Source organism: Eschrichtius robustus, chromosome 13, assembly GCF_028021215.1.
Source record: "Eschrichtius robustus isolate mEscRob2 chromosome 13, mEscRob2.pri, whole genome shotgun sequence".
Lineage (NCBI taxonomy): Eukaryota > Metazoa > Chordata > Mammalia > Artiodactyla > Eschrichtiidae > Eschrichtius > Eschrichtius robustus.
The window spans coordinates 486,000-500,341 of NC_090836.1; the positions used below are offsets into that span (position 1 = coordinate 486,000).

Here is a 14,342-nt window from a genome sequence, read left to right on the forward strand (position 1 = left end):
TCTATATCAAGGAACTGGTGTCAACTTTCAACTTTGGTTGAAAGTAAGTCTACTCACTTTCAAGCAAAGTTCTTTAGGAAGATGCCCCAATTTGAAGAACATATGTAAATATTGCTAATCCCATGCAAAGGCTCATAGGCTCGCAAAGTATGAGAAGGACCATCAGAGATCAATTCCAGTCCAATATCCTCATCGGATTAGATAACTGAGGCCAAGATGGAGTAACCTACCGAAAGGCACACACAGATATCTGCTTCAGTTCTCTCCATATTTTCTTTTCGCTCTCTAATCCCGAAACTTGAGGATCCCCGTCTCTTTGTTTCCCTTCTCAATAGGATCAGAAAGAAAATTCCAGTTGTGTTGTGCGGCGGCTACTGAGCGCAACGAATACGTGCCCTTTAATCGCATCCTCTCTCCTCCCCATCTGGCCGGCTTTGATGTGCCCACCGTCCTTTTCCATTGGTCATTTCGCGCGGTTCCTCGCCCCCTTCTAAGGTTCTCAACCAATCAGCTTCTACCTGGCCCCTCGGGGGCGGGCTTTGAGGAATGTACCACTGGACCCGCGGGGGAGGGGGTGGAGAGGAAGAAGGGTGTGGCGGCGGCTCCTTTCCTTACCTTCTGCATAGAACCATGAGCTTCTGGCAGAGTCTGAGCCTACGGGTAGCGACGGCGTCCCTGGGGTTAGGAGGCAGAGCGGGTTCCGGAGGCGCGGTGATGTCAGCGCCCCGAGGCCGGTGTCCGGTGGTCGCGCCCCGGGGGCCGCAGCCCCGCCCTCACGTGTGCCCGCCCCGCCCGGCGGCCGCGCTGCTACCTCAGCAGCCGCCGCGGTGCAGCCCGCGCGGGACGCCGAACGCTGAGGAGCGGCCGCGGGTTGAGGTGCTGGCCGGAGCGGGGTCGCCGCGGGGCTGGGGCGCCGGACGCCGCGGCCGAAGGGCCGAGGGGCGAGGTGCGGGACTGCGGGCTGCGGCCGGGACGCCGGCGCACTGCGGCATGAGGCGGAGGTGAGACGGGCTCTGGACCGGGCCGGGACCCGCGCGGGCCGGGCGCCTCCCTCTGGCCGCCGCGGCCCCGGAGCGGAAGGCGGGCCCGGGTCCAGGGCGGCGGGCGGCGGGCGGGAGGCTCGGCGCGCTTGCCGGGGGCGCTGTCCGAGGCCGGGCACGAGGGGGCCCGCAGGCCGCCGGCGAGTCCGCGAGCGGACGCGCCGCCGAGAAGCCGCGCCGGGGAGCGCGGGCGCGGCGGGGCCTTGACCACTCGTTCTTCTCGTGGCCCCCGTCCCCTCAGGTCCCCACGTGTCCCCCATCCTGTGTCCCCCTTGTCCCTCCTTTCCTCCAGGTCCTCCCATGTCCCCCATCCCCCTTCTCCTCGTCCCCTCGTCTCTGCGTACCCCCCATTCCCCCGTGTCCACCATCTCCCGGTGTCCCCATCCTCCCCATGTTCCTCCATCCCCCCTGTGCCCCTGTCCCCCCGTGTCCCCCCGTCCCCTATGTGCCCCTGTCCCCCGTGCCCCCATCCCCTGTGTCTCCCATCCCCCCGTGACCCCCGTCCCCCGTGTCCCCATCCCCTCGTGTTTCCCCATCTCCCGTGTGCCCCTGTCCCCCTGTGTCCCCCCGTGTCCCCCCGTCCCCCGTGTCCACCCCGTCCGCTAAGGCGCACGGACCGCCCTCGTCTCCCGATTCCCCTCCAGACTCAGTTCAGGGAAAGCGTCTCCAGCCATACACCCCGCGTGTGAGGTCTAAGGTGGCGGCTCTTTACCGCGGGCAGCAGTTACCGCCGACATCAGGGCTTAGTGCCGAGACATGGAGGTGTCTTGGGAGCAGTGTTTCTTCAAGGCTTACCACCTTCTCATCTTCTGGGTTGTGGATGGAGAGATGGCGTGTAAACTTTGCAAGTCCCATCCGTGTGACAGTTTGCCGGGGAGACAGTCGTTTGGATCGCACCCCAGGGTGCGGATGAGGCGGGTGTTGTAGTGAGCAGGGCCGTGCCCCTCAGTTGCGGGGCCAGCAGGAGGGCTCTGTGCCTCACCACCTGGCCACACCGATGCCAGTTCCTTGTTGCGGTGGTTCTTCTGTGAGCACATCTGTAAGGGTCCCTCAGGAGGATAGCACAGGGACCTCCCTGGCGGTCCAGTGGGTAAGAGCCCGCGCTCCCAATGCCGGGGGTGCGGGTTCGATCCCTGCTCGGGGAGCTAGATCCTGCATGTCCCTTGGTGCGGCCTAAGGGAAGAAGAAAAGAGAGGCTAGTATAAACTTCTTATTTGATCTTCAGACGGACCTGGTCAGAAACTTGACTCAGGTTGTTGTGGCCCTACAGTGAATGCTTCTTGTGCTCCAGGTTTTAAAAATTTTTTAACTTTTTGGATAGTATATTAAATACCATGAGTTAATTCCAGAATTATAGGAAAAACAGGGTTTAGATGTTCCTCATGCAAAGAATCTTTAGGAACTTGGACCTGGTTCCTAGCTAAGCCTCCTTTTTGTGTTCACAGCACTAACCTTTGAAATGTCTGAAACTTGACTGCTAGGTTGTGAGGTTTTTTCCCCCCACCTGGGATGGTCCAGGTGATTGCTGTTTCCTGGTGTTCTAGGTGCTGGGGAGAAAATGGGCTTTGGAGTAATGTATACCAAGTATTTAGTGCAATGCCTGGCATACAGTAGATGTTTAATAACCACAAATGATTTTCTTCTTTCCTGTCTGGTTTTGGGAGACCCATGGATGATGAAATCAGATGCAGTTTTGTTTGCATGCTCCCTTCTTAAGTTAGGACTAGTCCCCCAACCTCCCCACTCCTCTTCCCATCCCAACCCCTAGCTCTCACACCAAAATTTTTATGGTACGTTAAAAATGAAACTCAAACCTCCGGACCTAGAAGTAAATATCAAACAAGAAAAAATTGAGCTCTTCCTTCCAGCTCATGTGTGCATTTTTTCAGAAAGGATGGTGTACACCGTGGAAGAGGTCTTACACTGCTCACACAGGTGAATAAATGGTCAGAGTGGACCCTTTCTTGGGTCTGTTGAGAAGTCCTGTGGGTAAGGATTTTGGTTGTCAGTGGTTTAACCTGTCCGGGCGGAACCATAAACTCTTCCTAATTTCTGGCATCGGGATGTAAGAAATGGCCCAGAGTGGGTGACACCTGACCAGCAGGCAGGGCATGGTCCTAGATTTGTGGGCTCTGCCTCTGAACTGGGGTTTACATGTACCCCCTCCTGCTTGTACCAGGCTCCATGTAACCAGATTAAAAGGCTGTCAAACCCAATGTTCTTGAAACAGTAAGTAACATCATGGTTTATGTATGTCCCATAATATTGGGAGTCACATTTTAATAATAATCATACTCTGGATTTATTTATTGCTTTTCTTTGAAGATGTGAAAGCTTTTTCATCGCCTGTTATCATTGATTCGTTTTTGTCTCCGAGGTCATCAAGTTTAGCGCAGTGTGTTATTCCTACCTTATAGATGAAAAAATGGAGGTGATGTGATTTGTTCTAAGTAGTGAGTTGATGCCTGAATGGGGCTTCAACTGAGTTTTCCTCCTTATGGTATTTCTTTCTTTCTTTCTTTCTTTTTAACATCTTTATTGGAGTATAATTGCTTTACAATGGTGTGTTAGTTTCTGCTTTATAACAAAATGAATCAGCTATACGTATACATATATCCCCATATCCCCTCCCTCTTGCGTCTCCCTCCCACCCTCCCTATCCCACCCCTCTAGGTGGTCACAAAGCACCGAGCTGATCTCCCTGTGCTATGCGGCTGCTTCCCACTAGCTAGCTATTTTACGTTTGGTAGTGTATATATGTCCATGCCACTCTCTCACTTCGTCCCAGCTTACCCTTCCCCCTCCCCGTGTCCTCAAGTCCATTGTCTACATCTGTGTCTTTGTTCCTGTCCTGCCCCCTAGGTTCTTCAGAACCTTTTTTTTTTTTTTTTTTTAGATTCCATATATATGTGTTAGCATATGGTATTTGTTTTTCTCTTTCTGACTTACTTCACCCTGTAGAACAGACTCTAGGTCCACCCACCTCACTACAAATAACTCAGTTTCATTTCTTTTTATGGCTGAGTCGTATTCCATTGTATATATGTGCCACATCTTTATCCATTCGTCTGTCGATGGGACACTTAGGTTGCTTCCATGTGGCATTTCACTGATTCGTTTGTAGGGGGAAAAAAAACCCTCTTTTTTTGGAACCTGGAAAACTTAAAGACACCAGACCATTGTGCTTTTTAGATTACTAGATAGCTAAGAATAGTTAGCATTTGTTGGGTGCTGATGTGTGGGAGCCTATGCCATCACCTCATTTCTTCCCCACGACAGTGTACAAGGTGGGACGTTTATTTTCCCTGGTTTTACATGAACTAGGGTTTGGTGAGACCCAGGTCAAGGCAGTGACAGAAAGCAGGGCTGGCGCTCAGAGCTGGGCTGATTCTGAAGTGTGTGCTCCTAACCTCCATGCTTTAGTGGAGACTGGGGAGTAGACGGCAGAGTCCCTGACACCTGTTGCTGCTGCTTCTCTGGGTCTGACGGGCTGTGGTTTTACGGGGGCTTTAGTTTTCTTTCTTTCTTTTTTTTTTTAAAATAAATTTATTTATTTATTTTTGGCTGTGTTGGGTCTTCGTTGCTGCACGGGCTTCCTCTCGTTGTGGCGAGCAGGAACTACTCTTCGTGGCGGTGCATGGGCTTCTCATTGCGGTGGCTTCTCTTGTTGCGGAGCACGGGCTCTAGGCACGAGGACTTCAGTAGTTGTGGCATGCGGGCTCAGCAGTTGTGGCTCACGGGCTCTAGAGTGCAGGCTCAGTAGTTGTGGTGCACGGGCTTAGTTGCTCCGCGGCATGTGGGATCTTCCCGGACCAAGGGCTCGAACCCTTGTCACCTTGTCATTGGCAGGCGGACTCTTAACCACTGTGCTACCAGGGAGGTCCCTGGGGGCTTTAGTTTTCATTGAAGTAGAATAGTAGAAAAGATTCTGGGCTTTTCTTGGACCAGAAGCGTTCTTTAGCCAGATCATTAGTTTAGAAAAAATAGAGCTGAAAAACGATCTTTATTTGGAGAGTGTGAAATATTTAATGAGGCCAGATGGGGAGACTAGGGATAGAGAGAATTGAAGTGGTTTGTGGACGGAGGAAATTTGTGATATTCTAACCCAGGGGACACCTTTAGTACACAGGCTTTTTAACTTAAGTGGCAGGTTGAAATTGTGAACCTGGAGGCATGGCACTTGGGCTAGAATCTGTGCAGTAAATAAGGCTCTCAGTTTCTGCTTTAGATGGCAGAGTTGAAAATCTGATTCTTCTTTGGTCTTTAACTTCTACAAATAATGCGGTACATTGTGGGAATGGTGGGAATATTGTTGGGAAATTCACCTAAACTCTCTGTGGACTTCCCCTTCCTCCAGCCACCCCTTCTGTCATCTTTGGTTCCACTTTTCAGAATTCAGCTCTGAACCTGTGGAATGGGGTGGGGTGGTGGAGGGCATCGGGCTCTGAGGTGTGTGGTACGCACCAGGGGACAGAACAACATCCCTGCCCCCTGGGGCTCAGCTGCACATGACCTGCTGTTTTCTTGGTGTGGGCTTTAGCTGTCTTGAGGTGTATGGTCATTGTTATCAAGAAACTGGGGAGGGAGGACAGGCAAACTATCCCCCTAAACCCTGCAGTTCATTGACTTTTTGTCAGTGTCAAGTTTCACAGAGAAGAGAAAATTGCCACAAGTTAAAAAAAAAAAAAAAAAAGAAAGTGGTGACAATCAGATTAAAGAAGGGAGAAGAAGTAGGACTGTTGGTTTGTACCCTGGTGAAAGGTGGAAGACAAAGGGCAGAAGCTTCTGCTAAGAGGTCAGGTCCCTGGCAGGAGCAGCGCCTCCAGTCTCTGTGCCGGAGGACGGACAAGCTCGTGTGCGTGTGTGGATGAACACCGGGAGAGGGGTCTTTCTGCGTTAGGCGGGTCTACAGAGGCCTGTTTAACCGTTGACCTAGTGACCTAGTGAAGGGTCCGGTCTGGTTAACTCTGGAAGGAGAGGAACAGTACTCCGTCAAGTGGTTAACTAGTAGCTTTTATTGATTTTTTCCTTACTGTTAAAACAAATAACTACATGAAAGGCGGAGTGAAACTTTGGTTGGTCCCGGCTTTGCCCTGTCTCCTGCCCTGCCTCTTTTCTGTTGCTGATTAAGCAAAATATGGAGGAGGCTTGAGTCCCTGTGTCAGTGCTGGAGCTTGGGAGAGAGAGGGGCAGAGCAGCCCAGAGGGAAGACCAAGGGTAGGCAATTCTTCCTCCAGCCCCGGTCACCCCCCAGATTATGCCAACAAACCTCCACGCAGGTTGTCCCCGGCCTACAGAAAGCCGGCTTACAAAGGTCCCGGCTACCTTCTTTGCTGCCTTCCTCACACACCCACCCTGACGACCAGGCTGCCTTGTGATTGCCAACGCTGGGTCTGTGAGTAGCAGAGGAAGAGAAGTGGGGAGAGTAGCATCCCGATGGTGGCGTCTGCAGTCCCGCGTCCAGGCCGTTAGCTGTGTGCCGATCCTGTTCTGAGTGGGTGCATGGTGACCGCACTCAGTCCTCCTGGCCGCCCGAGCGGGTCGGTGCTGCGATGGCCCCTGTTTCCTGCACACAGAGAGCTCAGTGATTGCCCCGTTAGAAAAGGTGGACTTAGGCTTCATTCAGACTCAGGCATTCGGTTCTGGAGTTGTGCTCTCACGGACCAGTCAAGGGCAGCTGACTTACCTCTGTCATGGGGGTCAGCCCTTCCTCTCTTCCAACCTTCCCTGCACTGTTTCACATTGTCCCTCTCTTCACTTTTGAGTTATCTGTTTGAAATGCTACAGGAGAGATGCGTTTAGGTTAACTCGCATATTCCTTTAAAAAGGGGGCAGGGTCAGAGGAGGTAATTCTGAAGCATTCAGAGGGGAACACAGGTGGGCTTCCCAGAAGGGACACTTAGGACAGTGTAGTCTTCGGGGACCTAGTGGCTGGGCCATGGGATCTGGAAAGAGGGTTGATTACAGGTCTGCTGTCTGAAAAGCTGAGGAAACCCTTGCCCTTCCCTCCTCTACTTTTTTGCCCCGCATGGGTTTCTGATTCCCAAAACCTAGAGCTCGTGCAAACCCTGTCATTGCCCTAGCTCAACTACTTTATGGATGATTTTTATTTAATTTATTTATTCTGTTTTTCTGAACGAGGTAGTGTGGGATCCTAACCACTGTTTGGAACAGAACCTTTTACCCAGTTTGGTCATGACTGGTCAGAGCCATTTGTTTCCCTGTGAAAAAGGAAAAGGAAGTATTTTAACTAGTGACACAGTCATGTTTCAGTTTGTTTCCAAAGCAGATAGGCTTTTCTCAAAACCAGACTTGCAGATGTAGGGAAAACAAATCAACCTTCTGCCTTTGGCATTTTTAAGCACCCTTAGACAAGTAGGTACCGTGGGCAATTATATAGGAGTAGCCATCACCTACCGAGCGCTACGGTTGGCCAGACACAGCCCAGCGCCTTATGTGCACACGCCACTTCTAGTCTCCTGCTTCACACTAGGGAAACTTGCAGAGAGGCTAAGGTCCGTAACCTCAAATAAGTTGCTGAGGCTGGATGACTCCAAATCCTGTGTGTCTAATTACCTCGCTGTAAGGTGACATGTTGAGGGAGCAAAAAGAAGAGGAAGCAAGGAAGAAAAAGACAGTATGGGGCAGGGGAGAGAAATGGGAGAGATGGCAGTGTGCCTGGGCCCCCAGGACTCACTGGACGCTGTGTGCCTCAGTGGGCTGAGCAGGGCCCAGAGACTCCTCGGACCTTGACCACCCTCAGGGAGCTCGGGGACAGAGGGGCCGGAACCTAAGAGCTTTGACTTCATGCTGGGGCTTCCTCTTAGCACATGTTTATTGAGCAGCTACTATATGTAAGGCACGTGCCAGACAATAAGACGCTGTCCGCCTGCAAGGGGGGAAAGCACAGATGCAGAAAACCATAATGTGTTGTGATTAGTGGCTCCACTGGCCAGGGAGCCCTGAACATGGAGTGGTAAGAAAATTTATGCTAACGGGCAAAATATTTTTTTGTCCATTTGGTTTTGTTAATTTCGTACACATAAGATTGAGAATTTCTAGAATTTACCCCCGTGGCTATTGTTTCAGGAATGTTTGTATATTTGTAAACCGCGGATCTGTTTGCAGCTGCTCTCTGAGGACCAGCCCAGCACCTTGGCTGTAGGAAAGGATGGGGCCACCTCCCCTTCCTGAAGGCTGCCCTTTGGCCCAGCACCACTGCCACCTGTGGCTTGTGCTGCTTGCCTTGGAGGTGCCAGTGCCCTGGGCTGCTGGAGTACCGTTTCCCAGGTGCTCTAACGGGTGGGAGCAGTCGTGAGCAGGGAGGCGCTTAACCGATGCTTTGGGAATTAGATTGGACCATGTTACCTCTGAGGCTCCTTTCTAACTCTAGGACCCCGATACTGTGCCTACAGGGACCTGGGAACTCGGTGGTCGCCTTGTGCTGGTGCCTGCCAGCCCTCCCACTCCTCCTTCCTTCAGTATCTCTTTGTCATGTCTGTATTTGGAAGCTGATCTATTGTGGGAAAGGCCTAATGGGACTTCTTGCTGGGTATGCTCAGTGAGATACAGTTTTTGCTTGTGTTTTAATCTTTTATTTTAGAAGACCTTTGGATCACTATGATCAAGTCCATTCAAATAGAAATTACTTACATCTCCTGGCAGTGGTTAAGCATCTTCCCCTCTGCTCCCTGCTATATTGGTTGAGTTGACTCCATTTGGTAATAACATTTAGGACCCTTTCACATGTTGCTAAATGAAACATTCTCTGTGTCCATGACCAGTGACCTCAGAGAAGGGTTCATCAGCTTAAAGATATCCTTGCTTTAAGCAAAGTTGCTGTATGAAAATGTGGATTGACCTCCAAAATATAATTGTGTGTATCTGTACTTCTTGGCTTTAAATTTAATTCTTCACAGTAAAGGAATTTTGCAACAGAATTCCTTCTCAAGGAATTCAGAATTTTGCTTTTCTGTATACAACTTTCCCAGGCAGTCTGATCTTCCAACTTTGGTGGAAGTAGCTGCCTGTCACTTTTACCTGCGTTGCTCTCTCCGTGCCCTACACAGATGCAGCCTCAGAACCGCAGATGGTACTAGCCCCGGCCTCTAAAGGCTTCCAGGCTCTGTCCCGGCTATCAGTCAGGTCTGGCAGTGCCTGGCTGGCCAGCCTCTCCGCATGCAACATTCATTTGCACACCAGCAGCCGTCTGGACCATGGTGCAGTTGCTCCCCTCTCGTGCTTGTTTCCAAGCTGCTTCTGCAGGCTTTTATGAGGCCCAGGTGCTTGGGCATATGCACCAGGCAGGAAAAGCCAGGGTGGAGTATAGATTGTTCCCTGGTAGGACAGTGAAGGAGGGCAAGGGATTTGGCTGAAAACCTTACTTATATTAAGGTGTGGGAAAGGTGGAAAGGGAACTAATTTATCCGGAGTATGCTTTATCAGTACACTGTCATGACACGACAATCTCCTTTAATCCTTATAACAATCTTGGGAGGTTACATATATGATGCCCACTTAACAGGCTGGGAAACACGAGGCTCAGTGACGTTAGGTCGCTTGCCTGAGATCTCTTAGCTGGTGAAGGGTGGAGCGAAATTAGAGTAAAACCCAAAATGTGGGAGTGAGTCTGTTTTCCTGGTTCACACCTGGGCTTTGCAATCTTCAAGCCCCGCTTCTCCACGTCCAGGTTTCAGGGGTTGCCTGAATAATCTTAACTGAGAAAGAAGTCCAGAGGAAGAGGAAAGAAAGAAGGAATGACATTTTCCCGGGTTCCATGTCACTGTAAAGAAAAAAATCTTGCCTGCCATTCCAGTTCTACAAGGATCAAGCCATTAGCCGCTGCAGTTGCCCACTGACAGTGCAGCCTGAGAGGAATTCAGGATGGAGGAAAACAACCATCCTGTGCTTTGGATATGCCGGCCCCTGGATAGTTAAGATGCATATCTCAGGAAGAATTTCAATGACTCCAGATTCTTGCATCTTCCCATACGCAGAAAAGCAGTAAAATCGATGACTCATCTTTTTATGCTTGACTACATGTTTCTCCGGACAAAAAAGTTCATATATACCCTGGCTCTTCCCTTTCCTCTTCAGAGCGGCTCCTCGGAGCTGTCAGAGAGGCTGTCTCCCGGGCTGTAGTCCTCAGTAAGGTCCCAAGTGAAACTTAACACCGCCTGCGTGTCTCTCTCTCTCTCTCTCTCTCTCTCTCTCTCTCTCTCTCTCACACACACACACACACAGACACAGACACACACACTCACTCACTCCCCAAAATGTGTAGTGGTAAGGAGCATGAATTCTGGAACTAGACTTATGCATCATTTACTAGGGTGTGTGACCTTGTGTATGTTACTTAACCTCCCTGGGCCTCAGTTTCTCCATCTGTGCAATAGCATGACAGTCCTATGTGCTTGGTGTGGCTGTGAGCATTTAGAATCCTGCCGGCACTTGATAAGCAGCAGTGAACACCCTGAGTGTTAGCTGGTACTGCTATTGACTGAAGGGACAGTCTCCGGGGGAGCATGTGTGGCTCCATGCTTACCAATGTGAAAGCACCCCAAACATACCCCCCAGCTGCTGCTCTCTGTCTCATTATTCTCTGCCTCATCCCTGGCTCTGCATTGTTTTTCTTATTAGCAACTCTTTGGACTTCCTGGAATAATTTGTTCATTAATTTATCATCTGTTGGGCCCCTTCTCCGCATGTTGCCCTGTACTGGGTATTAGGGCAGGGCCCAGGTTCCTAGAGGTATTTGACCTTGTCCCTGGTTCAGAAGATACAATATGAATGCACAAGACGGTTGGGCAAGGGAAGAAGAAAAGCAGTGAAGTGCTAAATGGCACAGACAGGTGACTCCAGTCTTTGGGGAGAACAAGGACAATAAGTTACCTTTTGAGTCTTTATTACATGCACAACGCTGGTTTACACGCTTTACATGCATTGTCAGCCCTGCAGTCCAGGTGCTGCTCTGGCACCCCTGCTTTGCAGATGAGGACAGACACCCAAGTGTCTCGTCCAAGGGCACATGAGTGAGAGGAGCCTGGGGTTTGGACCCTAGTCCGCTGACTCGTGGGCCTGCATAGGCTGTGTCCCAGCTCATTGGTAGGGTTGTCTAGGCGAGGTAAAGGGGTGCCTGGAAAGAGAGTGAGCACGGCGCACCAGGGCCTCGGTGAGTGAGGAGGCCAGCCTGGTGGGGTTGGAGTTGAGCTCAGTGTTCATGGACCGTGGAGCCACATTGGGTCTGGGTGTTGAGAAATGAGTGAGATGCGTTCCTTGCCCTCTGGAATCTTACTGTAGCTGGGGAGACAGACACACAAATAGATGATTTCAGTGTAGTGTGGTAGGGGCTGTGATGAGGGTAAGTATAGGGTGCTGTGGAAGCAGAGGAGAGGAAACCAGGAAATGTTCCTTTCCCAGCGTCTCCCAGCGTCTTGAAAGGCAAGTTAGCAGTGAGCTTAGCAGTTGAAGGCAAGAAGAGCTAGCTTTCTATTCTTTCTTTCTTTCTTTTCTTTTCTTTTTTTTTTTTAATATTTATTTTTGGCTGTGTTGGGTCTTCGTTTCTGTGCGAGGGCTTTCTCTAGTTGCGGCGAGCGGGGGCCACTCTTCATCGCGGTGCGCGGGCCTCTTCACTATTGCGGCCTCTCTTGTTGCGGAGCACAGGCTCCAGACGCGCAGGCTCAGTAGTTGTGGCTCACAGGCCCGGTTGCTCCGCGGCATGTGGAATCCTCCCAGACCAGGGCTCGAACCCGTGTCCCCTGCATTAGCAGGCAGACTCTCAACCACTGCGCCACCAGGGAAGCCCTTTCTTTCTTTCTTAATTTCTTTCTTTCTTTTTAAATTTTTATTGGAGTATAGTTGATTTACAATATTGTGTTAGTTTCAGGTGTACAGCAAAGTGAATCAGTTATACATCTATATATATTCACTCTTTTTTTAGATTCTGTTCCCATGTAGGCCATTACAGAGTATTGAGTAAAGTTCCCTGTGCTATGCAGTAGGTTCTTATTAGTTATCTATTTCATATATAGTAGTGTGTGTATGTCAACCCAATCTCCCAATTTATCCCTCCCCCCCCTTATCCCCGGTAACTGTAAGTTTGTTTTCTACATCTGTGACTCTACTTCTGTCTCATAAATAAGTTCATTTGTACCCTTTTTTTAGATTCCACATATAAGCAATATCACAGGATATTTGTCTTTCTGTGTCTGACTTCACTCCGTATGACAAAGGCAGAGGGTAGCATGAACAAAAGCATGGCTTTTTGGGCTTGTCTTGCTAAAAGCAAGGTTGCTCACCTGGTCTGATGGATGCCAGGATACAGTGTGAAGTTTATAAGCAAGGGAGAGTTCATCAGAGGTGTTTGAACACAGAGCAACAGCACAGAAGTAATATTTTTTGTCAGTTAATCTTATGGAATGGGGAGAGATGAAAGTCAGGCAAGACCAGCTATGGGAGGACTTGGCAAACTTTCTCTGTAAAGGGCCAGAAAGTAAGTATTTTAGGTTTCAACGGGCCATATGGTCTCTGATGCAACCACCCGACTGCTATTGTAGTAAGAAAGCAGGTAATTAATTGGTCAATGAATGGGCGCGGCTGTGCGCCAGTAAAGCTTTTATCCCCCACCCCCCAAATCTGAGTTTCATCTAATTCTTCCATGTCACAAAATAGTCATCTGTCGATTTTTTTCCCCAACCATTAAAAAAAATATAAAAACCCATCTTCACTTGACGGTTGAATTTGGCCCACAGGTCATGGTAATAATTCAGGTGTGAATGACAAGAAACTAGAACAGGATGTCTGCGATGGAGATAGAGAGGCAGGGAGTTGATGCCAGGGGCGCTTTGGAAAGAAGACACTGATTAGATAGAGGAGATAAGGAGAGGGAAGAGACCAGGGGACACCCAAGTTTCAGGTTTGGTGCCTTCCCAGGTTTGGTAAAACTGGTCTTGTTTTCCATGTGCCAAGAATGTGACTTGATTCTGGAGAAAAACCCCAGAGATACTGATTCCTTAGGGGCTCCCAGACTGTCAGCACTGTGAATTCTCCCGACTGTCTGACACACGTCTTTGCTGCCTTGGCCTCCAGGTGCTTTAGGCAGGAGGTGGCTGCTGTAGCTGGGTCAGTGGGCCCACCTGTTTGTCGGGGCACAAGAAAAGTTTATCTTTTGGATAACATTTTTTAAAAAATTAATTAAATTAATTAATTTATTTTTGGCTGCATTGGGTCTTCGTTGCGGTGTGTGGGCTTCTCAGTGCGGTGGCTTCTCTTGTTGCAGAGCACGGGCTCTAGGCGCGCGGGCTTCAGTAGTTGTGGTGCGAGGGCTCTGTAGTTGTGGCTCACGGGCTGTAGAGCGCAGGCTCAGTAGCTGTGGCGCACAGGCTTAGTTGCTCCGCGGCATGTGGGATCTTCGCGGACCAAGGCTCGAACCCATGTCCCCTGCACTGGCAGGCGGATTCTTAACCTCTGTGCTAGCAGGGAAGCCCTCTTTTGGGTAACTTTTGATGTAGTTTCAGACTTACAGATAAGTGGTAAGAGCAGTACTGGGAGCTCCCTTGTACCATTCCCTAAATTTGTTAATTAGATTTTATTATTTACACTTTGCCCCATTTGCTTTATCATTCTTCCCCTGCCGACCTGGGTTCCCATTCCAGCTCTGCCTTTAGTGGCTGTGGAATCCTGGACCAGTGTCTTAATCTCTCCAGACCTCGGCTGTCACCTCCCTCGTAGAGTCCTCAGTAGAATTTGATGAAATGATATACACTAAATGCCAAGTGTGATATCGCCTGGCTGGTAGCATATGGTCAGTAAATGTTAGTTCTTTTCCTTCCTCAGCACCCCTGGAAGAAGTGAGTCAGTGAAGGAAGCGGGCTGGCAGGGAGGAGCAGGGGAAATCCTGAGTCTAGGTGTAGAGAGAGGGACAATAACAGTATGTCAGAGATGTGACCATGAGAAGGAGCTGTTTATTATCAAACTTTGACACTAAGATGAGGGTTTAGTTTTTTTGTAACTTTATTTTGATATAATTTCAGAAGAGGCAAGAATAGTACAGGGAGCTCTTATTCCATAAACACACATTGTTTTCGTTTTGCCCCATTTGCTTTTTCATATTTTTTCCTTCTCTTTGAATAAACTAGGGACATTCACCCCTAAATAATTGAGTGTTTATTTCCTAGGAACAGGGATATTCTCTTAGATTTTGACAGGGAGCCTTAGGTTCTAAAATTGGGAAGTGGCATGGTGTGAAAGTACTTGGGGAAGATGGGCTGAAGGCCAGGGGTCCTGTGGGCGGGCAGTTTGGAA

At 49.8% G+C, this 14,342-nt stretch overlaps 1 protein-coding gene across 11 annotated transcripts in view; it reads left to right on the forward strand.

The window, feature by feature from the left end:
• Nucleotides 1-799: 799 nt before the first annotated feature.
• Nucleotides 800-14,342, forward strand: part of MICAL3 (microtubule associated monooxygenase, calponin and LIM domain containing 3) — a 177,055-nt gene continuing 163,512 nt past the window's right edge. For 10 of the 11 annotated variants that reach the window (XM_068560327.1, XM_068560323.1, XM_068560331.1 and 7 more), the window contains exon 1: nt 801-1,001. The gene's annotated coding sequence lies outside the window, so the exon portion shown is untranslated. Of the gene's footprint in view, nt 1,002-14,342 lie in introns of all 11 variants that reach the window. The other variant, XM_068560337.1, reaches the window with a different exon arrangement.